The sequence below is a fragment of the Phalacrocorax aristotelis genome, chromosome 2, assembly GCF_949628215.1.
Source record: "Phalacrocorax aristotelis chromosome 2, bGulAri2.1, whole genome shotgun sequence".
Taxonomy (NCBI): domain Eukaryota; kingdom Metazoa; phylum Chordata; class Aves; order Suliformes; family Phalacrocoracidae; genus Phalacrocorax; species Phalacrocorax aristotelis.
Window position 1 is genome coordinate 127,716,970 of NC_134277.1, and position 22,893 is coordinate 127,739,862.

General features: G+C 45.7%; 1 long non-coding RNA gene across 2 annotated transcripts in view; it reads left to right on the forward strand.

The window, feature by feature from the left end:
- The first annotated feature begins 1,201 nt into the window (after window positions 1–1,201).
- Window positions 1,202–22,893, forward strand: part of LOC142053442 (uncharacterized) — a 33,832-nt gene continuing 12,140 nt past the window's right edge. Inside the window, exons 1-2 of one of the 2 annotated variants that reach the window (XR_012659224.1) lie at window positions 1,202–1,443; window positions 2,708–2,852. This is a non-coding gene — a long non-coding RNA (uncharacterized LOC142053442). The remainder of the gene's footprint in view (window positions 1,444–2,707; window positions 2,853–22,893) is intronic. The other variant, XR_012659223.1, reaches the window with a different exon arrangement.

Below are 22,893 nucleotides of genomic sequence, written 5' to 3' on the forward strand. Positions count from 1 at the left end.
AAACCAGGCGGTCAGTCAGCAGCTGGGGGCTGCAGGCAGAAGCTGGATGCAGCAGGTCTGATCCTCTAAGGAGAATGCTGCTGCTTGTGCTGCCCGTCGTGACCAGCTCTGTCAGGAGAGCCGTTGTGCCCCTCTGACGTTACGTGGCTGTTGACTTTATAAACCACCCACTCTGGCAGCATAAATTTTCCATGCTCAGTCCCTGCGCAGCACCTTCTGCGTTTCTGATTTTGGCAGGGGGTCGGGTAGGAGAGACTGCTGTAGGGAGAATAAACTGGCAAACAAAGTAAAAGAGACACCTTTGGTTAGCAGCTAATCGAAGAAAATCGACTCTTTTGGACCATCATTGTCCTTGCCACATTGGATCAGAATGATGCTCTGTCAGTGCCCTGGTTTTGACCCTGCCTGACACCAGTTTCTTCACAGTAAGATATAGGGCAGTGGGATAATCAGCATCTCCCCCAAGAGCATCCTTCTCACCCTTAGGATCCCCACTTTGCCATGTCCCTGAAGCATGACCTCCCTATGCCTGTCCCAAACTTATATTTCAAGGCATGTGACTCATTTGTGCTTAAATTTAACATGTTTAAAGAAGAGCAGGTGATGTTTGAAACTTGTCCTGATATGGTGCCCGTGATGATAAATGTTTTGCTTGGTTGAATATGAAGCAGCTGAAAAAAAGACTGTGGCTGGCTGATGTGGTCTGCTAAGATTTTCAGCCTTATAGGGCAGGTCTGTCCCCTCTGTGACATTATGGAGCATGCAACCCTCCTTCAGGCCTGAGAGCTACACTGGCTGCTCTCAGAAAAGCTTACCAAAGGAGGATCTCATCCTGCTGTTGAAACCCATATGAATTGCAGAAAAAGTGCAAGATAATAAAAAATTAATAAAGCAAACAAAAAAAAACCCCTATCCTATTTTAACAGTAGGGACAAGGGAGAATATCGGGTGCTGAAAATGGCATATCCCCAAGAAACAAACACCATCTTTTCAAAGGTGCAGTTCTCCCAGAAGCAATAGGAGCAGCATCTGTGCCTATAGCTTTTAAGTTTGTAATTTGTCTGTAATGTCTCTGCAACTACCAGTATTCTGTGGGGATTCTAGGGTGCTTTTTTTGTGTGTGTTTTCTTTTCCATTGCAAAGGCCCGACTCTCTCTCAAAGCCCATATGCTCCTGTCCTGTTTGACTTTAGCATGCAGGAAATGGCCTCTGTCCAATTAGCAGCATGGGAATTAGCACTGCTCGAAATTCGCTACTCCCCACCGTATTCCCCTCTGAGAGTGCTGAACTTCAGTGCTCAATTTTCTCTCTTTCTCTCTCTCTTTTTTAAACAGCACCACGAAGATTGAGTGCATAGGAAGATATTAGAAAAGCACAATTAATACTGAAGTCAGGAGATGCAGCTGTTAAATTCCTAGCGATATTAATGCAGAGGTATTTCAGGTGAGTTGCGTTTTCAAGTTGCATTTTTTTCCTGGCTTAGTATGTGTCATTTATCTTGTAAGATGTTCATAGTGTTGGCAGTTCTTACAGTTCATTGTGAACTCATAACATTTGATATTCTACTTAAGCCCAAGCCTCTTTAGTCCTGTGAATAACAGAAAAAGCTCAGTTTTAGCAGCCTGACTTTTGTGAAGAGCATGTTGAGCACCATCAAAGTGCAAATGGAAAACATAAAATAAACAATCACAATTCCATACATACACCTATATACATAAATATGTATATTTATATCTAAATCATTATTTTTTAAACCAACTGTATGATGTTTTACTGGGGCGGGGAGAAAGCAACACATGCTTTTTGTGTGCTTGTGATTGACATTTCTCCGTGAACAACATAAGTCATATAAAGGAGGAATTCATCGGCGATAACATAATTCCAATGCCTCATTTTTAACGTCCTGTACTCAAGCTTTTACCAGTGTGACTTTAATGTGCTATGTTTCTGTGACGGTGCATATTTACTATATAAAAGAGATAGCTAGCGTTCTTTTGTGATGAACGCAAAGCATGCAAAGGAAACTTTTTATTTAGGCTGCTGGACACAGACCAAAGCTGTGGTTTTTCCTAGCTGTCTAGCTCCCAGACTGACTCTCACAGTGGGTGCCTAGTGTCACTGTAATGGGTTTCTCGAAGTCCTGGCCTGGACTAGACAGTTACAGATCAGAGTGAAATGCCGACTATATTACACATAGCTTAACTTTTTTCACAGCAATTTTGAAAAAAAGTCTCTTTAAAGCACGCTTTAAAAAAGCTGCAGTGGAAAATGTCTCGTGTGCAAGGCAGTAAGTACCTGCTATGTCTTTTGCTATTTGCCCACAGTCACAGACAAAATTAAACATTGTTATTGTTATTATTTAATTACCTTGTGCCAAGCAACATCTGCTAAGCCCAGGGTCCAGTTGCACTGACTATTCTACACAGCTATTTTCAGGTGTAGGGCCTAATATGTAAGCTATGAACCACAGTAACTGGGAGAAACTGATGGAAAGGCAGAAAAGCATTTGTTTAGCCTGAGAACAAGTTGGGTAGGAGGATTGAGCCTCCCTCCCCTCCTCTGCTGGGAAGTCATTGAAGGTGTCTGGTATATCAGAAGCCATTTTAAGGAGCCAAATTTCTTTTCCATATTCACTGGGACAGAAATAAGTGATGTCCCACGCATTTGTGTTACTAAACGCTGAGAACAGGCTCTCTCTTATCTCTAGATGCAAAGCTGGGCTGGGCCTACACAGACACAAAACAAGGGAGGCGCACCTGGACACTGCAAGAGAAGTCAGATTTCCAAATGTCTTTTCATTCTGAGCTAGAACGAAGTGGAAGCGTTTTGTCAAAACAGAGGAAAGCGCATTGGTGAGTGAGCTGAACCACCTTGCAGGAGGCTCACATCGCACTCTTGAGATTAGCACACCCCTGCATAAGGTGCAAATGATGTTGAACTGGGAAGAGTTTGGCTGCATGAGAACCCAAGGTAGTGTGACTGGGACATGGTAGCTGGATGGCAAAAGTCAACGATGACACTTGTGATGGTCTGGAATCAGCCCAGAGGCCCATTTTCCATGATGAGGAACTCATGTGCTGTCATCCAGTGGTGGGAAATTAGAAAAGAGAGCCCTAGGAAAGGATCTGGACAGCAGTGCTGTAACACAGGACTGAGAAACACGAGTAGCCTTTAGAATAACACAGTTTTCCTTGATTTTCAGTAAAGATTTATTTCTGGTTTTAATTGAGGAAGAAACTGACTTTTATCCATACTTAGCCAAACCAAGACCATGGGCAGGTATTATCCAAAATGTGTAAATTAGGAGACACTAATATTTATAGGGACCTCTGGCAGTGTATGGCTTCACCTCAGTGTTTGACACCAAAAAATTATTCGGTCAGTGTAATTGCATCACACCCGTGTCAGGGTTTGAGCTGCTTATTTATATAAGTAGTGTGGACTCATTCCCATGGTGTCCTTTCCTAAGAGGACCTCGGAATGTTTGCCAAATCCTGCACAGTGCAAACCTCATACTGTCCCAGGAATTAGTTATTATAACTTGGTGGTTGTATTTAGACATTTTTGTAAAAGGATTTTCTTCAAATCTAAAGCCCACTTATGGGTCATTGTTCCTCAAATGTGCACCTGACTGTGTTGTAAGGAGCCTGTTGTCATCTGTCCTTCCCCTTTCCAGGGCCCATGACCTAGCTGGGCACAAGCGCCCAGGTGCCTGGGATGCTATTGTGCCTCTCATGAGCTGTGTGAGAGGAGGTGACGCTGTTGCTCTGGAGTGATAGCAGCAAGAGTGGTGCGTGGCCTGGCATACCAGGAGCATGTATGTCCTCCCTGTGCGTGAGGGTGCTGGGGGCAGGACTACTTCACCAGCTCCCTTTGGGGTAGGTGGCTTGGCATCAGCCCTGATACTCACCTGCGTGGGGGTGTTGGGTCCTCCTTTAATTAGTCGTGGCCTGTGGTCATTGACAGGCACTTGGCTACTAAAGAAGATGAAAAGACTTAAAAAAAAAGAAAAGCTGTGTTCTAACATTGACCTTGATCTAACCGGGAGGTGCCAATCACAGCGAGAATGACTGTCATAATAATCATCGCCCGCACATCGGGGACCTCAGGACCTCAGGAAAGGCAGGCAGCACAACTCACAGCCTCTGCAGCTTCATCCCGCAGTAGGTTAGAGGAAGCCCCCGAGCCTGGAGCAAGGGAATTTAGGTTTTCCTTCCCTCCATTTGCTTGCGTTCTGGTCTGAGGAATTACCTCTTCCATGGGGCCTTACTGAGCTTCACCGCTCAGTAACTGCACAAATATCTTCTCTGTCCCTCCTCTGCTTGCACTGACCCTGTCCTCCAGCACCCTCGGCCGGCTGTGCCCAAGCTCCCCTGCAGCCTTGCACCCGGGGCACCACGCTGAGATACCCTGGCTCTGGGGGTCCCTTGTGGGGGCTCCCGCTCCCTCTCCCCAAAACCCCTTCTTTGTTCTGTGCCTTCATTCCCTATTCAAGTGATCACCTCGGTGTGATGCTGTCTCTCTCCTTCCCTGACTCTGCAGGAATCAGCGGTAGCTTCCCTCTCCATCTGCCACTGCAGAAGGCTCCTGGGCTGCGCTCTGCCCTTCCCCCAGTATTTGTAGGTCTCTCCCTCCCTCGTCACCCTCTCTCCCCCCTCCACCCCCTGCAAAAGTCCTCAAGAGTCAGCTGTCACTTGTTTTTTTTTTCTCCTGGCTCCTGTAGCATGGTCACATCTGACTTGCCTGCGCTATTCCTCTGTGGCTGGGAGAAAACTGGCCAACTTTCGCCTGGTGTCAGTTTAGCAGCCTGGGCCTCCTCCTCCTCCTCCTCCTCCCTCGGGGTTGTGGAAGCCATTGCCACACTGTCTCCCCTCCCTTCTCATCATGGCTGGGCTGCAGCTGGCGTGACTGGTTTGAGCAAATCTGGGGCCCCCCGTGAGGCTGCTCAAATGAGTTTGCCTCCCCCTCCCCTCCCCCTGTCCCTGCATGGCTCAAGAGGGTCTGTGTGACTTTTCCCCCTTTCCCCCTCCCCTCAGCAGGGAGGAAGGACAGTCCGAGCCAGAGATGGAGAGGGGAACACTGATGGTGGTGGATGGGGAGCTCACAGCTATTGTGGGGGGCAGGCAGCACCTCCCGAGATAAAGCAAGGGTTTTCCGAGGCCCCCTCACTGCAGCTGGGAAGGTGCCTGCTGCCTTTTGGGACTTGGCCAGAACAAAGCACTGGTGGCTCCACCAGCACACCAAGGACGAGCAGATATCTCTGCCACTGGGGTCCAGCCCACCCTGGCCGTCCCACAGCCCCAGCCCTGTACTGCCCAGCCGGGACCGACGGGGTCCCCCAGTCCTTAATGAATTGACCCTTTCCTGCTTTCCTGCTTATCCTTTTACGATTGCCCTGGGGCATGGTTCATTTTACTCCCTCCTTTAATGAGTCAAAGGGGTCCAGTTGGAGGCTTTCCAAGACTAAGCTTCCTGCGTTTCTTTACCCTTTCCACAAGCTTAATGAATATGCCACCAGAAAGCTCATTAGATGTAATGTCAGTTCTATTTCTGGTGCTCCCTCTTGGAGAAGCTGTCCTGCACTGGCAGGGAGATGAACCCAATGAGAGTCACAAACAAATACCAAACCCCTCCTGTCACTTCTTTTCTGTCCTTCCCTTTTTCATGCTTAAACAGGACAGAGGGAAGATTCACAAGCCTTCTTAACTTCTCCTCTCACTGTTCATTTACTTGAGACTCTCTTCCCTCTCGGCCCCTTGGACTAAAACCAGTAGCCTGGGCTTTTTGCTCCTGTTGCTGCCCTGGCTGCTGCTGTGGCAGGGGGGCAGTGGCAGTGGTGTGTGGCAGAGAGGTGAGAAGTGCAGGGCTGTGAGGTGGAAGTGGAGCCTCTAAAGACCGTTGCAAACCACGGTGCTTCTGGGAAGCAATCAACCCTGTTTACTGCAGGTGAATCAGAGCTCCATGACTGGTGAGTCACTGGAGTATTTGACATGTCAGAGCGGTGGAAAATGATTCACTGAAGGTTTGATCTCTGGAGAGTAGGGTTTTTCCCCTACCAAGGAAATCTGGGATTGTTGCAGGGTTTGTTTGGGTCCTCCCCTCCCTTCCGGGGAAACAGGCATTCAGAGAGGCAGACAGGCAGAGTAGAGGGGGTTAAAAAGGAAATTCAAAGATGCAATTAGTCGGTTGGGAACAGTTCCCTCCCACTGCCCGTCCTTGGCTATTGCTTCTCACATATATGTGAGTTGTAACTAGTCGCCAGGAAGGGAGAAGCAGATGAAGGGAGAGGATGTGGTTACTCTGCGATATACTGTATCTCTGCTAGCAAGTTGCAAAATGCATCCTATTTACCTTCTGAGCCCCTTGAACCCTACCGAAAGGTGTAGGAGAAAAGTTCTTCTTCTGCCTTTGTATTTCACTTTCTACAGATGTATTTTTCAATGTAACATTATTTTGTCATCTGCATTACGATCATCCGGTGAAGAGGCCTTCTATTTTGGGAATGAGTATTCTCAGCTCTAGGAATCGTAAAATGTAATATGGCTTTTGATGCAGCAGGAGCACTAACGCCCTCATAAAAAATCCTATTTATGTTTGAATTTGAACAAGGTATTACAATGATTTAAAGGGTACAAGTCAGAAGTATGCTAAGATTAGTGGCCTCCTATTGGTCTTAATCTTGTTCCCTTACCATTTTCAAAGATATATTAATAGCTTCAATTTTTAATTTGAATTTTCCTTCCCTGTAAGGTATCATTAAGTTGAAAGGTGCAAATGAATGGCACTGGTAATTTGGTCTGCTTGAATGTCTGTGCCTAGTATGGAGGGTCAGATGTTTCCAAGTTGCTTCCCCATGTGGATATCAGTTATAGAGCAGACTGTGTCCTGTACCTCCAGGAGAAGGCGACAGTGGCCATAAGTCGCCTTTAACTTTCTAGGCTTGCTCTTTCTAGGCTGTTTCAGTGCTGGAACAGTCCCCTGTTACTTTTGTCTACTTTCTTTAGTGTATGTCTCAGGAGACAGCAACACACTTGCTGAGTACAGCCCCTTGGTGTGAGTGCAGGTCACAGGACGGGTCCCCGGTTTGCAGAACGAGGCCGCCCATCATGAGTGTATGCAGGCAGAAGTGTTGGCTAATACTCTTTTGCAAAGTACCTGCTCTAAAAATGATGCTACCTAGATACTAATAATGGTTTCTTCTTATATTTTGCATTATTATTATTTCATTCTAATTAATACTGTGATGCATAAAAGCTCCTTGCACAATTAAAGTGATGAAGTAATAATATAGAAAATGGGAATCTCTAGAGCTAAGGGACAAAGGGAAGTAGCAATTAGTGGAGCTATCTTTAGCTCTTTGGCCCTTTGCAAGGACAACAGAGAGCTATTTAATATGGGGGTTGGGAAAGTGCTCTTTAAAAAAATCTACTAGAATACTCGTGCACTAAGTTGCTTAGTTCTCCCTAGCATCTATTCGCTTCTAAAATAGCCCTGCATATCTTAGATTTTAAGATGAAACTGTGTTATATCCCTCAACCTTGCCTCCTCTGAGGGAGATAGAAATTCTGCTAGGGAGCTCTGCAAGAGATTAACACTACTGATATACTCACCACCATAGCTACCACCTCCTTATTTGTCTAGGAGCATGCTGTGTCTGGCAGCTGGTAAGAAAATAAATAAATAAACCCCAGGAATCAAATTCCTGAGGAATCTGGTCATTTCAAGGTTCCTCTATACATTCACAGGTTTTAAAGGCCAGAAGGGACAATTATATTCTGACCTCTGGTGCAACATAATCCATTGAATTTCTCCTAGTGTTGCCAGCACTCAGCCATATGAAATGAGTTTGTGCTCTTTAAAATCCTCTCCTCAGCTCTAGTCTCTTCTCTTAGACAATCCCCTCTTACCCCTCATGCTCTCCTGTTCAGTACTGCCTGTGTGGGTGAGGGTGTTTTCAGGTCTTCTAACAGCAGCTGCCCTGGTGCAGGATGTATTTTACGTTAAAGAGGTGCAGTGTGATCCCTTTAACCTGTGCTTGTTGCTTCACCTCTGAGCCTTTACATGGCATTTCATCCTGGCTCCCAGAGGTGGGGATAGCCTCCACAGACATATCACAGATATATCCTGTCTGGGTCCCCTCCACAGATTGGTTTTAGGGCAATGTTTTTTCCCCAGCAGGGAGGAGGGGTTGTACCTCTGCCAAATGGCCAGAGAGCAGTAGCACCACAGCTGGAGGCTGTCTGAGCTGCAGCCATCGTGGCGTGTCTCAATACAGCCTTGGAGGGGGAGAGTTTGTGTCTTTTCCCTTTATTTATTCCTGTGATGACTGCGATCTGGGGCTGGCCGGCCTGCCACAGGGAAAGCGGCAGCCGGTGGCCAGCCTGGCTCATGGATCTGCTCCATGTGGGGCTGGGAGCACATTGGTGTTGGGGGAGCAGGAAACCTCCTCTGGGCCTGGAGCGGGCACAGCTGAAACCCTGCAACAAGCAGAGAACAGTTTCTCGGTGGCTGAAAAGGCTGGGAAGGAGACCTGGGTCGAAATCACTGGAGTGGGTAGAGCAGGGGCAGCCCGCCCTTGGCCCTGAGTCAGAGCAGCCCTCCCGCACACCTGGGCGGAAGAGATGACTGATTCCTGTACAGGGGCCGAGTAACTTGTTTGTTTAGTCAGAGGATCATTACTTCCCTGGGAGGGTGGTCAAAGCCTGGCAGCTGCCTGTAGCCTGGCAGAAGGCTGTTAGCGAAAGGACGGCTGACGTCCCAACATGTCTCGGAGGTGGGCAACCGGCAGCAGCTGCTCTTTGCTCGCACCCCTGTGCTTGCCACAGCAGTGGTGTTGCATTTACCTCGGTGCAGATGAGGGCTGGGTCTAGCTCCATGTCTGCAAATGTTAAACCAATTCTCGCTTTCAGTTCCTTTGCGATGAATCCCACTTCCACATGGGCTTCATAGATTTAGCAGGAAAGTCTGAACTGAGATTCTCTTTGTATCCTCAACACTACAGGGGTGAAACATGTAATCTGCACACTGAACGAGCGAGTCACTTCTTGGCCATGCTTTACAACTGCCCTAAACTGTGTGGTTTTTTGGAAAGCGACATGGTTAGGCATACATTAAGTGAAGATCTGCCCCTCTACCATTCTGAGTGTGCCAGAGCTCTTGCTCCTGCAACTTTACCTGACATCTTTGAATCCACGTTGCCACAGAGTTAAAGCCTCACCTCTTAGAGCCGAGTGATTACAAGGGGCTGCTCTTCCTTTTTTTGGTCTGTTTATTTACCCGCCTATTCGTTCAGGGCAGATGTCTAGCTATTCTAGCTGGGCAGCAAAGCTTGAAGGCTCAGGCCAGGGAGCAAATAAAAAGAACCCCAACTGTATTATTTCAAAAAAACCTCATGATCTGTTAAGCATGTCTCCCTGTCTGCAGAGGACCCGGCTGGTGCTTTTGGACTGATTGGTTGGCAGGACTGCCATTTCCAACAGTTTTCCAGCCTTCCCACAGGAGCAGTGATGTGGTTTATATATTTCAGTCTGTGCTTCAGCCGGCTGCTGTCTTTAAAATGGCTGAAAGACCCTAGCGTAGGGAGTAGGTGTGCCTAACAATCCCTTCGTGTGGTGCCCTCTTTTCCACAGCTGTGATTCACTTACCATTATAAACAATGCGATAACTTAATTCTGATGGGTTGTTTTAACGTGCTATAAAATATAAATTTAGGCAGCACGTAAAATAAGCTTTTCCTGCCATATGACAGAAACCACAACTGTCTGGCATGGACACATAAGCCAGAACCTGAAAGGAAGCAAAGCACAAAGCCAGACATGATCTTTGATCATATGTTGTTTAAAATTAACAGCACAGATCATAACCACACTTAAATAACACATCTGTCTGGGGGTTAGATAGTAACACACAATATGCTTTTTTAATTCATTATGCATTTGAATCCTTCCCAAGTAACAGGTGGTTTTCTGACAACTCAGCCTGCCAAAAAAGCGCTTGAGAAAGGGCTGGCTGATGGTTATCCTGGGAGGTGAGGTAGCCTGGGTTCCTGGATAGCAACAAGCCCTGGCTCTCTTAACTCTTTTCCTGCTGGTTCTCCATCGTCTCCTGCTGTAATTAATGCCCTGCCTGTGTTATGGCACCTGTATTAAAGATGTTGGAGGGGAAGCTGCATCTTGAGGTGGGGCAGCAGAGATGTGGGGTCTGCGCCCCGGGACCGATGACACGCACCACCCAGGTGGTGCTGTGGGTGCCAACCCGGCTGCTGGCTGGGTTCAAAGGGTGGGACTGGCCTGACTGAACACATGCTTCTTTAGGGGAGGTGTCTGAGCTAACGACCTCAGAGACACTTTATGGCCACCGGAAAGGAAATGGCACCTTTGGAGAGCGATTTGTCCTGGGCTGCAACTGTCTCAAACAGAGGTGGCTGTGCCCACAGGAGGCCTGCTTGTCCCCCCAAACCATGAAGGGGCTGTGATGAGCTTGGATGGCAACGTTTACACTGCAGGCAAGGGTTGGAGGGGTGAATCCCAGCTATGCTGCTCATGCACTGCTCTGGAAAGGCTCAGGCCACCCAACTACATTGACATGGCCATGTTGCCCTTTACCCAGAATATGTCTGAACAAGTTGGGGTCTGCCATGGCAGGCATGCCCCAGGTCTCTGCCAGCTGTTTGCAGACCCCTTCAAGGTGGAGGGAACTTGTTGCTCTGCCAGGCTTGGTGTTCCACCAAACAGTGACCAGCACCCGATCTGGGATAGGAAGTATAAAACCTTCTGCACTTTGGTTTTCCCTTCAAGAGAGGCTGCATAGATGATCCAGCTACAGCATGAGGCAGTGATATGATTAACTGTACCTCATTACACATGACAGCAACCACTAGAGCTTATAAAATTAACCACATCTTTTAAAAAATCTAGCTGCAATGTCTGGAGTCCAACACACGTCCTGCTGCATGACTCCCTGGGGCCCTGCCATGGAGTTTCTGGTGTGGAGCTTCTTGGCTCTCCAAGCTGGTAGGGAGGGAGGGGAATGTGATGTGGCCCCACTTCTCCCCTTGCTTCTTTGAATCCCCTCTGGGCAGACTTTAGGGGATCTGCCTGGCCCTCTGGCAGTCTTGCAAGCTCACGGGAGGGGGAAGAGTCCTGGCCTCAGTCCTTGCATAGTGACGCGAGCTCAACTCCAGCAGTAGTGGAGATTTGTGTCCCTTCATATACTCCAATTATAACAGTCATTTGTTTTGACCTGTTCCTTCTATAAGCAGCTGCTCTGGGAGGCAGGGGAAGGAGAGACATGTCTTCCTCCAGGGCTTGCTCATAGTAGCTCCTATTTTTGGCCAAATAAACTCACCAGAGGGTGAGGGAAAGCCTTTTCCTGTTGCTCGGAGCTCTTTCATCCTCCTACCCCCAGGGCTCAGGGGAAGGTCTTCCTTCGGGTACTTGACACTTACCTTACCACTGCTGCTTACCACTACCTCCAGACTGGCCAGGCCCGAGGAGCTGAGCTTTGTAAACTGGGAATGGAGCAGAAGACGTTCAGTGTAGCTCCTTTCCTGCATCTAATGACATGTTAGCCGTCAGGGTCCTCCTGGGTCACTTGTCACATGCAGTTCAGCTTGAGGTCTGCCCAGAACAGATTTCCAGATCAGTGGCTGCCGCTGCTGAGATGAAGTTTGTTAAAACAAACTTCTCAAACACGCTTTGTGAGGCTAAGTAGAGTCCGTGGATGCACAGGTAGTTAGTTACTGGGAGTTGTGGTATGATTGGATCCTGGCCACCCTGTTAGTCACAAGGAGACTTTGAGAAATCCTGGCACTGAGCAGACAAGCCCTGGGCTCCAGGAGTTGACAAGCCTGTGTCCCGCTTTCTTTTTGCTCTGAATTCCTCCTCCTTCTCACACATTCATCGTACTGCTCTGCTTTGCCCAGTGCCTGGTTAGGGATCAGCACCGGGATTACTTACCACAGCAGAGCTACTAGGGCTCCTAGACTGTGTAAATGACAATGATATGAGATTCTGAAGACAAAGTGTTTGGGTTTTGGGGCTTTGGTCTGAGCTTTTTGCCTGCTGGGCGAGCAGAGGCTTGCAGATCCTCTGATGTGTATAGTTATAGACAGGAGAGGGGCGCAGTCATCAGCACTACCTAACCACAAAAGTCACTTTTCTCACTGCTTGCAAATTAGGGGACTTTCTAGGAACAGCACCTGTGCAAAATGCACACACACAAAACGTCACCACTCGCAAACAGAACTGGTGGGGATTGCCCGGGCAGCTCCCTGCACTGCTGCCCCGCGGCACCCACACCGGGGGGGTCCACAAGGAGGGATTTCCCCCAGGTCTAATGCCTGCAACCGCAGGAGGAAGTTGTTCCCCAGCGCTTGTGGAAGAGATGAACCACCTCACCCAAGCGTGAGAAGGCACACGCCTTTAGAAACCTCTGTGCGGGGAGAGACAGAGCTGTCCGAGCAGTGAACCTGGCTGCAGGGGTGCTGGAAAAACAGGGTCCCCCATCAGACAGGTCAAAAGCTGCGTGGTGCCTGGCACGTTTGTGCATGGTGTGTGGTACATGCATGGTGGGTGCCTGCCTGCTTTTGGAGAGGTGCAAAGCGTCTGCAGGCCAGGGGCTCCCCAGGGCTGCTGCCGCCCACCAGCCCCGGTGTCGCTGCGCGTCAGCAGAGCGCAGCTGTCAGCCGCCGTCCGGGGGGACCAGGCTGTGTGTTTACATGAGCGATCATATGGTAACCTCTTCCAGCTCGTGGGCAACTCACAGGGTTACCTCATCTGCAGTCAAATTACCTCATCGATGTGAAATGCAGTGAGTGCAAAGCAGGAGCGGGGCAGGCTGCTCTCCGGGGCACGGCTCAGGAAATAAACTTGAAATCTGTTAGTTTTGCAATTATCTCAATTCAAGAGGTCCGTCGTAAATTGGCCAGGTTTGGTTCACAGTATGAGAGGGCCGCGTGGGTGTGTTTGTGTGTGCACCAGTCAGATCCCTGTGCAAGAAGTCAGCTGTGCTGACCCGCAGTCCTGCTCTTTGCAATGCCCGGCTGCCACGCAAAATCCCTGCAGCAGCGCTGGGAGCAGCGGCCAGGATGTTATCCTCCACCACAGGCTGAGACTAAGAGAGTGGAGCACTCTGCATTCTCAGGTTTAAGCATATTTCTTGACCCAGATTGCCCTGTTTCCCCTCTTTAAAAACAAACCAACAAACAATACATGTATAAAGAAAAGATTGCACGTGATGCCTGGGAACATATAATAAATTATCGGTTCCATAGGCAGGGGAGTTTATTAGCCCCTGTCAAGCTATTCACAATGTAAAGGACATACTGACCTAGAATGATCTCTTCCTTCCAATCAGCATTTAAACTGTAACAGGAGGAGAGCCAGTATTTGTGCATTGGTAAGGTTAACCCTTTGGGCTACCCTTGCAGATATTTACCCTAGGATTTTATGAACAATCCCAACCCTGGCAGGCCGTATTTATTTCTAATCAACCCTTTTATTAATCAAGGAAGCTGTGAACTGGAGGCCACCCCTTCTGAAAACAAACATGTTTTAAATTCTTTAGAGCATGTCTGTATGTATGTGTTTGTGTGTGTGTATGTTTGTATTTTTCTTTTCTCCCAGGCTATTTATCATGTCCAGTTGGACACATTGTGTGAGCACAGCTGCTCTTATCTGGCATGCGGTAGCATATTAAAGGGAAGATTAAGATTACCATTTTGCTTTATTTTGTTTCTCAAAGCTTGATATGCATAGCCAGAACCTCTGTGTGTGTGTGAATGCAGAATAACAGTTGTAACTGGCGTTCGTACACGGTGTCTCCAGGCACTAGGTAAGGCACATCTGGAGTTTGCAGCATCCTGGAGATAGTTGTTTGAATCCCAGGAGCACAGGTCGGGCTGGGAATGGGGGGCTGGTATCCATGGTGAGGCTCCCTATCTCACAGTGCCAGGTGTGTGCGTGTGCGTTACTTCTTGGAAAGGCAATCCTCAGGGGGGAAAGAGAGAAACCAGGAGAGAGGTAATTAGGAGCTACCTTGCACAACTGAGCCAGCTCATCAGGGATAGGTATGGGAAGGACAACGCTGGGAGCAGGTGACGTGTGCAGAGGGTTCATGCAGCCTGCCAGCGGCCATGCTGGCTCTCATCTTTTTCTTTCTTCTTTTTCTTTCTTCTTTTTCTTCTTCTTCTTTTCCTTTTCCTTTTTTTTTCCACTTTCTTTTCATTTATTTTCTTTTTTTTTCTCCTTTCTCCCTCTCTTTCTGTGTAGTAGCAGGAAGGGCAAGAGGCATAAGGGTGGAAAATGGAGCTTCTGAAATAATTCCAGAAGGCTCTGTTTGACAGCATCAGTGCTAGTTGTTCTCTATCTTGAAACAAGATCCATATTCGGATCAATAGAGATTTGTGTGGGGGGAAGCGTTCCCTTTTATTTCTTTGTCAACTCAATGTGGCAGAGCTGCTGAAAAACACATGCTTTGAAAGCTACTAGCATGAGACTAGTTATTAAAACAAACCTTTTCTGCCTGTGCTTTGTACACTCCAGCTATTTCCATACACAGACCTAGAGCATGGCTGAACACAGACCTACGCTGCTCCAGCCCTACATATTGAAGAACGCGTCTCTTTCACTTGTGGAAGTTCGGAGCCTCTCAAAACCTGCCTCAGCTTCCCAGCATCCCACAGCCCAACAGCAACTTGGTGCTACCTTAAGCTCCCAGCAAAAATTGGGTGAATATGGCTCATAATCCAAGCTTAAGTGGATTTATGGGGTGAAGAGACAATCCTCCTTCTGTTCTGTGTTTCACAGTGCTGCTTGAAAAGAAAATTGATGCATGATTTTATTAAACCTTCCCTCTGCTCCAAGCCCTACATCATACCAGAAAACAATATGTCCTTGTGGGATGCTGAGCACTGGTCCTTGTGAAGCACTAGTCACCATATAAGATCAAAATCTGATACAGGATCAGACTGGGAAAGGCTTCTCTTAACTAAACTTACTATTTAAGTACTGTTTACTGGTGGCTTTGTCTTACGTTTTGTCGCTGTCTTCCAGACAAGCAGGATTACGGCTCTGTGTGCTGGGGTGGGCATAAGCCTTCTTTTTGCAGGAACGATTCTGAACTCGAAGAATTATGAGAGGAACCTGCAATTCTCTCATGCAGGTGAAATTAGAGAGAGAAAGATATGACTCATTGGTGGGGTAAATTGAGCCTGCCAGCTGGGCTTCATTCAGCTGAAAAATATGCCCCCATGGCTGCAGAGAAGCCAACCAGAACTAACCAGAGGGGTGCAAATCTTCCAGTCAAACTGCAAATTGGGAACAACAAAACAAATCATTCAGGTAGAAGGCATGCAAAATGCAATTGGTTCTCTTGCGTTTTACCTTGAATGGATTAAATCTGGCACTCAATGCGCAAACCCACAAGTGCTTGAACGGTAGTAAGCTGGCATAAGGCTGGCTATAATTAGAAGTGATATCTGCTCAGAATTAAAGTGCCAAATGTGCCTTCAGGTGTATTCATTCTCCATCTTGCTTTTTAGTCCAGGCCTGACACATTTGGGATTCTTGCCACAGGAACTGTACCAAATGACTCACTCACAGTGGTAGCCGTGTGCTGAAGACTGCATCCTACAGAATTAGTGGGCCTGGAGTTCAACATGATAGGCAAAACCTCAGGAGACTGACATATGGTCACTTGGCTTGAAAAAGCTCCTTCGAACTTGAAAATTTGTCTACATTTTTTGTCTTCTTTGTTTCAACCATTTCTACAGTTGATCTTGACTGGTTCCTACCTTATTTCATTCTCCTCTGTCCTCTCATTCTTCCTTCTCTTTAGTCTTGGTGTGCTTGAACAGTCACCATTCTCAAATTCTTCTTATTAACAGCAGGCACTACAAGCTCTCTGTTTTCTCCTGACACCCCAACAGCGTCTGAGGTTTTATAGCCCCTTTGGAGGCTCAGCTGTAAAGACTGGAATGCTTCTATGCTAATTTCCCTCTAGTTGCTCTCTTGGTTGCTGGTGTAATAAGGGACAGATCTGTAAAACCACTTAGAGGCTGGAGAGTTGAGCACTGCAGAGCCTGGCTGCTAGGTCTTCTGGTGGAGTGGGCAGCCATCAATAGGAGGAGGGCAGGTGTTCAGCCTCACCTGCTGGAGCAAGTAACGGAAGGAAGCGCAACACCTCCTGTCTCACGGAGAGGTTTATTTTTCTTTTCCAGAAAAACCTAAGGGTGTTGGGCTGGTATTAGTTTGTTGTACCCCAATATGCTAGGAGGTGGTTGGTGCTGTGTGCAGCCAGACTGAGGATTTCAAAAATGTTCCCATACTATCAACAAAATCTGTCCGAGCAGACATTTGCTCTGTCTGCACTCCAAGTTGGCCAACCTGATTTTAATGTGTTAGACAAAATAAAATGGCAGTTTTCTGCATTTTATAAGTCCAGTCATCTTTTAACACCTGTTGGTCTTTTAGAAATCATTCTATGGGTTTTGTAGTGTCTTGTGCTGTTGTGCTTGGCGTGTCGGGAGCAGAAAGGAAGACCTACTCTTCACACAATTCCCCTCAGATCAGATTGATAATATGTATTGAATGATGTTGCTTAAATCAATGCAAATTGATTGAGGGCCTCAGAGCATCTGGAAGATAACAGGAGAAGAGAGACCAATTTCCTGAAGGAATATTCATGGCCATTTTTACAGTGCTGCACAAATTCTGCCCAAGAGGAAAAACTTGCAGGTCATTTGAGAGGATGACATGTTTTAGATTGAAATTGAGAGCCTGTATAAGATAAGTAACAATGCTCTGAGTACTGTTATCCCTCTTATTTCTTTTAACTCCCGTAACTGCTAAGAAATTATGTTGACCATCAGGTTATGGTCAGCAGAAAGTCTTAAAGAAAAAAGTCTGCTTGTCTTAATGAGGAAGTGGGGAGGGGAGAAAAGAAGGGAGGGATTTTAATGGAGAAAACAAACATCACCAAAACATGGGGCCATTTATTTTTCAGCTGGATTGTATGCAAAGACAGGGAACCTGGAGGGCCAAGCTGCCCCCGCTGAATTTCTGTCCATCTCCTCCATGCTGCTCATAGTCAGAGGCAGCTCACATAGCTGTCTCTGTGATAAAGCTTACAAGCAAATTGAACAGGGTGTCAGGCTGGCTATGAAATATGACAAATTAACAGCCGAGGCTGCTACTGTCCTGGTTACAGACACTTCATTTAGACGTTATCATGTTACTGGATGCTTTCTGTAATTTGTGATGATACTGATTGTGATAAATTGCAAGATTCAGGTAAAAATTTCAGCCCATTCCTGAAGCTGAATATTAAGGGAGGAAACGGTTGTCAATACTGCGCCACTTAACTTCAGGCCCCAAATGAGAAAAGATCTCACAATAACAATAAAATTCTCAGTCACTGAGCAATGTAATTAAATTAAGCTAATTACATTACAATTAGCAAATCTTTAAATTATTTTTAATGCACTGATTAAACATTATGTGGTAACCATAAAGCTTTTTGAATGGTAATCCTGTTGGGCAAGCATTGACACCAACATGGGGTCATTGCTTGACACTAGAGTATTTCCTGAAGTAATAAAAAATTGCTTTTAACATATAGCTTGAAAAGGTTTCCATGCAAATATTTCTGGCACATAATTTTTTCACTTCCTTCCCTTTACCTTGATGGTTGATAATGGAAAAATAAATGCTCCACATTCCAGTCCACTCCATTTGTGGCAGGGATTATTTGCATCTTCGTTAGATTGTTTGTTTTTTAAAGCTGGCAGTTATCTTGAAGGACACAAAGAAGTCAATATTGGGGGATTCACTAGGGGTTTATGCAACATTCCTCCTCACTTCTATAGGACTCCCTGTGAGAAAATGTTGGGGAACTTGGCTCCTTGCAAGTTCTGTATCTCAAATGTAGCTGCATCTCACATCAGATGAAAGACAGAAATTAGGCATGTTAAACGTAACCGAAAGGAAATTAGGAAGCTGAGTGTAAAGCTCCCTGAAACCCATCTTCAGCTCCTGTCAGGCACTTAGATTGTGCAGGTCCTTCAGTCTTTGCTATTAAAATTCCCGAGGTATCTAATGCCTTTTCAGAGCATGCCTAACCTGTGCTTCTGCCTTGACCAGGCTGTGCAGTGGGGTACTCACATTTAAATCAGATTAGAAACCATGGTTATCCACTTATCTTGTTGCAGTACTCAGCCTCACAAGGACAATTTGAATCCACCTGCTGCGCTCTGCCAGATCTGGTCCTTCTTTGACCATTAGGCCAAATCTTTCTTCTTTCTTATCATGTATCATCTTTCTTATTCAACATATATATATATATATTTCCTACAAAGCATGACTGCTTTGTAAAGAGAAGGGAAGGGTGGTCTTTCCACCTCAAATGCCTTATCAACAGTGTGAGTGAGAGCTTTCTGCACAGAGAAGTAAATCTCTTCTGGCAGAAAAGGGGACAGGGCGCTTTGGGTGGGACTATTCAGCCGTTACAAAAGATGGAGGATTTCAGTGACATGGGTTCTTTTTCTGACCACCCTGTGTGACCCTGCTCAGTTCTGCAGGAAAGAGGCAACTTTTGGAAAGAGGCATGCAAAGTGGGAAAATGCACAATGTAAAATAACTACGGTTTAGAGAGAAGAGGGATTTTACTTGCACCCCTATCACCCATCCTCAGAGTTTTCCTAGAGATAGGCTGCGATGGCTCCTTGCTCAGTCTGCTGCTTTTAAAGCGCAGGTTCAGAGCTATTGCAGATCAGGGCCAAATGCTGCGATCTTAAAAAGCCTGTGCCCCAGCTGTGCAATGCCCCTGTCTGCTGGATGAGGCGAGGGTGAAGGGGAGGAATCAGTGCATCCCCAAACTCTGCCTGTCCTGCACAGCAGCACTTGCTCAGCTGATCCCTGCCGAACCAGAGCTGGGCTGCCCCCAGCACTGTGCCCAGACCGTACTAGCTCAGCCCTAGGGAGAGAACTGGGCTTTTTGCTCTATGCCAGCTTTACTGATGTAAAGCACCTACCCAGCTCCTGGGACATGAGATATTATCTCTGCAGGGCTCTCTGCTTCTTGTAGTAGATGTATCTGCTCCCCTGCTGTTAGCTCCAGGCTCTCTCGTATGGCAAGCGCCAAGGCACATACATAGACACGTGTCGTAGCTCGTTTTGTTGGATCTGGTCCTTGCTGCTTAGGGACCACATGTAATTTGTTCATGCACCTTGAGCTCTGCAGGTGACTCAGGAGTGTGGGACTGGCCTCTACCTGCATTTGGCATCAGAGAAAGGCAGCCATTCCCTGCAGACAAATTGATGTGCTGCCGCCACGCTAAATAAACCAAAAGGAAATGGCTGAGATGGAGGAGCTGAAAACAGAGCGTACTTAAAACTGCGAACATTTGGGGCTTTTTTCTTCTTTAAAATTTTGAAAAATTGCTCTGTCAGCACTGAATAATTATTTAAAAAAAAAAGAATTGAAAAATGTGTTATTTTACAGCTTTCAAGTAAACAGGGCAGTGGCTCAGCACTGTGTGTGGAGTGGCCTGCAGTCCTTGTTTTGTTTGTGTGGGACCTCGAACAACTGCTGTGTTTATTTTTTCCTGATAATCTCTCTAATAGCATGGAAAAAGAAGGCACAGACTGTGCTTTTTTTTTTTTTTAGAATTGAAATAATTTGTGTTTCTTTTCTGCGGAATGATTTTCCCAACCGTAATACCGCACGTTGAGTGTATCTGGAAAGGATGCCGCGTTGTTCGATGAACTGAATTGTGCACACAGTTGGAGACTCTGACAGTGCCAGCATCAGTGAATGCAAGTTGCATAAAAAAGAGGCAGCATCATTCATGACACTAATGAACAGTCCTTCCTCGTCTATCAAAGAAATCTTTCCCAGGGATAACGATTCTCCCAGCATTTTCTTAGCCATAAAAGAAGAGATTGTGTTGGGTCTTTGGTTCTGTATGAAACTATCAGGAGGATTCTTAGGCTGGGAACAGAAATCAATGTTTCTGTGATACTGTATTGGCTAAATACTTAGACCAGAGAAAAAAGATTTTGTTCTGACTGCACAGTGAACTGCTTGTTTTGCTTTGCTGCTACAAGATTGTGAAAATAGTGTGAAATTTAAGGGGACATATTTGATTCTGAGCAAGTCTGCCAGCAAGTTCTAGTCATTTATTGCAACGCGATGTACCTGGTTCAGTCGTATAATCCTACAGCTTTAAGTAACTGTAACTTCATTGATTTCACTGGAATCTCAAGAGTAAAAGGGGAAAATTGGTGTGACACAGCAGTGATTCAGTTTTAATGTATTTCCTCATTCTTCTCAAGGTATTTATTATCCTTTAAGAGACATTCACTTTAAATCTTTCTTATTGCTTGAAAAAAGTCTCCTAAGATATGAACAAAATCAGTACACATAGCAGAAGGGTCTCTGGGGATCTAGTCTACAAAATGATGATTAGACAAGATGTAAACTTGGGCCTTGATCATAACAGCGATTAAGGGTATGATTCCTTCTTTAAAATATTGAAATAAAAGCTGAAGTATACCTGCAGTTTACTCAGAAAAGTATGATTTGCCTTGCATAGCTTTATTAGAATTGCTGAATAAATATGGCCTGTACCTACATATTTATTGGCACCTATCAGTACCTGCTATAGACTAGACCTCAACCCACAATTCCAGCTATTTTATTTCCTTTACTGTGCCCCTTAAATATTTTGAACCTTGCTCCCTGCCCTCTTCATGTATTTCTGTGCAAATCCAAATAATACTTAATAGGCTTCTCCTTCATTCACTCTGTAATGCTCTAATTTTCCAGTACTGAGTGGCTCCAGTGCTGTGAAGTTAGATCCCAATCACGTTCATTTGTGGGTGATTACACCAGTGTTAATGGCCTATGTGTTTGTTCTAAGTTTTAAATGCGGGTGCAATGCCTTTCAGGGAAGAAAACTCATACAGATAGATTTGGAGACTGTGTCCGTGCTTGTGAAAGTGACGGTAATGCTTGGGATTATAGCAGGAAAAGAGAGTTTGAAGCTTTGCTTTTAGTTAGAGAGGGAAAATCAGACCTTTTACCATTGATAGCATGTAGTTACCCACCATCTACCTTTCTCCGCTTCCTCAAGACATGCTAGCATCTTTGACAGAGATGGATTTAATAATAAAAAAACCAGAGATCTACGTCATGACTGAACGGTTTGATATGAGTCATTTAAAGAAGTATATTTTAGGACTGAGTATGATTAGGTTATAGGCTACTTTTCTTTAAAGTAAATTTGTTACATACTGTTCATTAGTATCAGGCACGGGGCTTTTGTCATTGGAGGAAATCTCTTTAAAGGACCAGAGCAAATCCCTCACATTGGTGAAGTATCTGTAATTCCTGATCTCCTACGCATGACTGATTTCTACAGGAGTGAAGCTTTTGTGATCCACGCATTAGCAATAACCAGCTACAGCTACAGTAATTAAACACTTTAAATCTACCACCCTATATAAATCCACTTTGATTGCTTTCTTTCTAACTGTTCTTGTTAGTGGGCTCCAGAAATTAACACTTTGGTAGAAACTGGAAAAGACAGGTTGTGCTTTCCCTGATTTCTTCTGTATAATGGACCCGGTTAGAAAACAAGCCATTTATTGGCACTGAGTTTGCATTAATACAGTAATGATATTTATCCTTTCAATCACTGCAAATTGCAAAGTGTGATGCCAATTCAAGCAGAGATACTATTTGGTGCTATTTTGCCGGCAAGTTTCTATTAGTTCACTGGGTTTAACAGAATTAGAGGACTGCTTTGAGAAAAAAGTATGAAGCATCACCCTGTGGGTAACTCACATTGGTAGACTAGCAGTTTGTTTCAAGTTGTGCCTTCATTCACTGACCAGTAAAGGCAATTGTTACAACTGGAAGGCTATTGACTCATGACATAGGACATTTTTGTTGAAGCCGATTCTCAAGATTTTGTCTGTCTGATCTGTTGCATCATAAGCCTAACTAAAAATTATTGTTACCCTTCTACAGGTCTGGTAGTTTTGCAGATCAGCTTCTTGTCTAGAGGAGAAATCAAGCGTTCAGTCTCTAATATGTTTGTTTACAAAAGACACATAAGTCTTATCTTTCTCAGTCTCTCACAGGAATGTGAAAGCTTAAAAAGCACTTTTTTTCTTTGTTCCCAAACCCTGAGCTTTTCACCTGGGAAACCCTTCTAGGTCAAAGCTCCTCCTCTGAGACCATATGACCTTTAAAGGTGGGCTTGAACCTTTTTTTATGCAGCTGCTCTGCAATACAAATGAACCTCAAAGCTTTAGCAGCTAGACAAAGAAGAGGTCTTTAACCCACACAGTTTCTGTAAGGGAGGTCATTTATGCTTAAATGACCCCTAATGGGCAAGTGATGAGTACTGTTCAGCACAACAATATTAATGGGCAGGCAGGAGCACAGAGCAAGGGGTAGGGTGGATGTTTGCACGTTTCCATACCTTACAAAGCAAAAAGGGGTGGGCAAACTTACCTACTTCTTTCCCAAAAAACGGCCAATAGCATCTGAGTCCTTCAAAAGCAATGTTGCTTTTGTCAGTTTATTTCAATGAAATGAAAAGGTTTCTAAATTCACATTTAATTAGATAAGTTTAGATTTATTTGGATTGTATAGCCCGGGTGATATGAAGGTGGGGAGAAGTAGAAAATCTACTTTATTTCCAATGATCTGATGTCCATTTCCATGGAAACAGAAATGGAAGCAGGAACCAAACATAAGCAGTCACAGCCCTGGTTAATTGCCCATGGCTGCTTTCTGTTTCCACTTCTATAGTGCTGAACTCTATGTTTTCTACTGACCCCATTACTATAAAACAGTGTGTGTGATAGGGGACTGGTGAGGGGA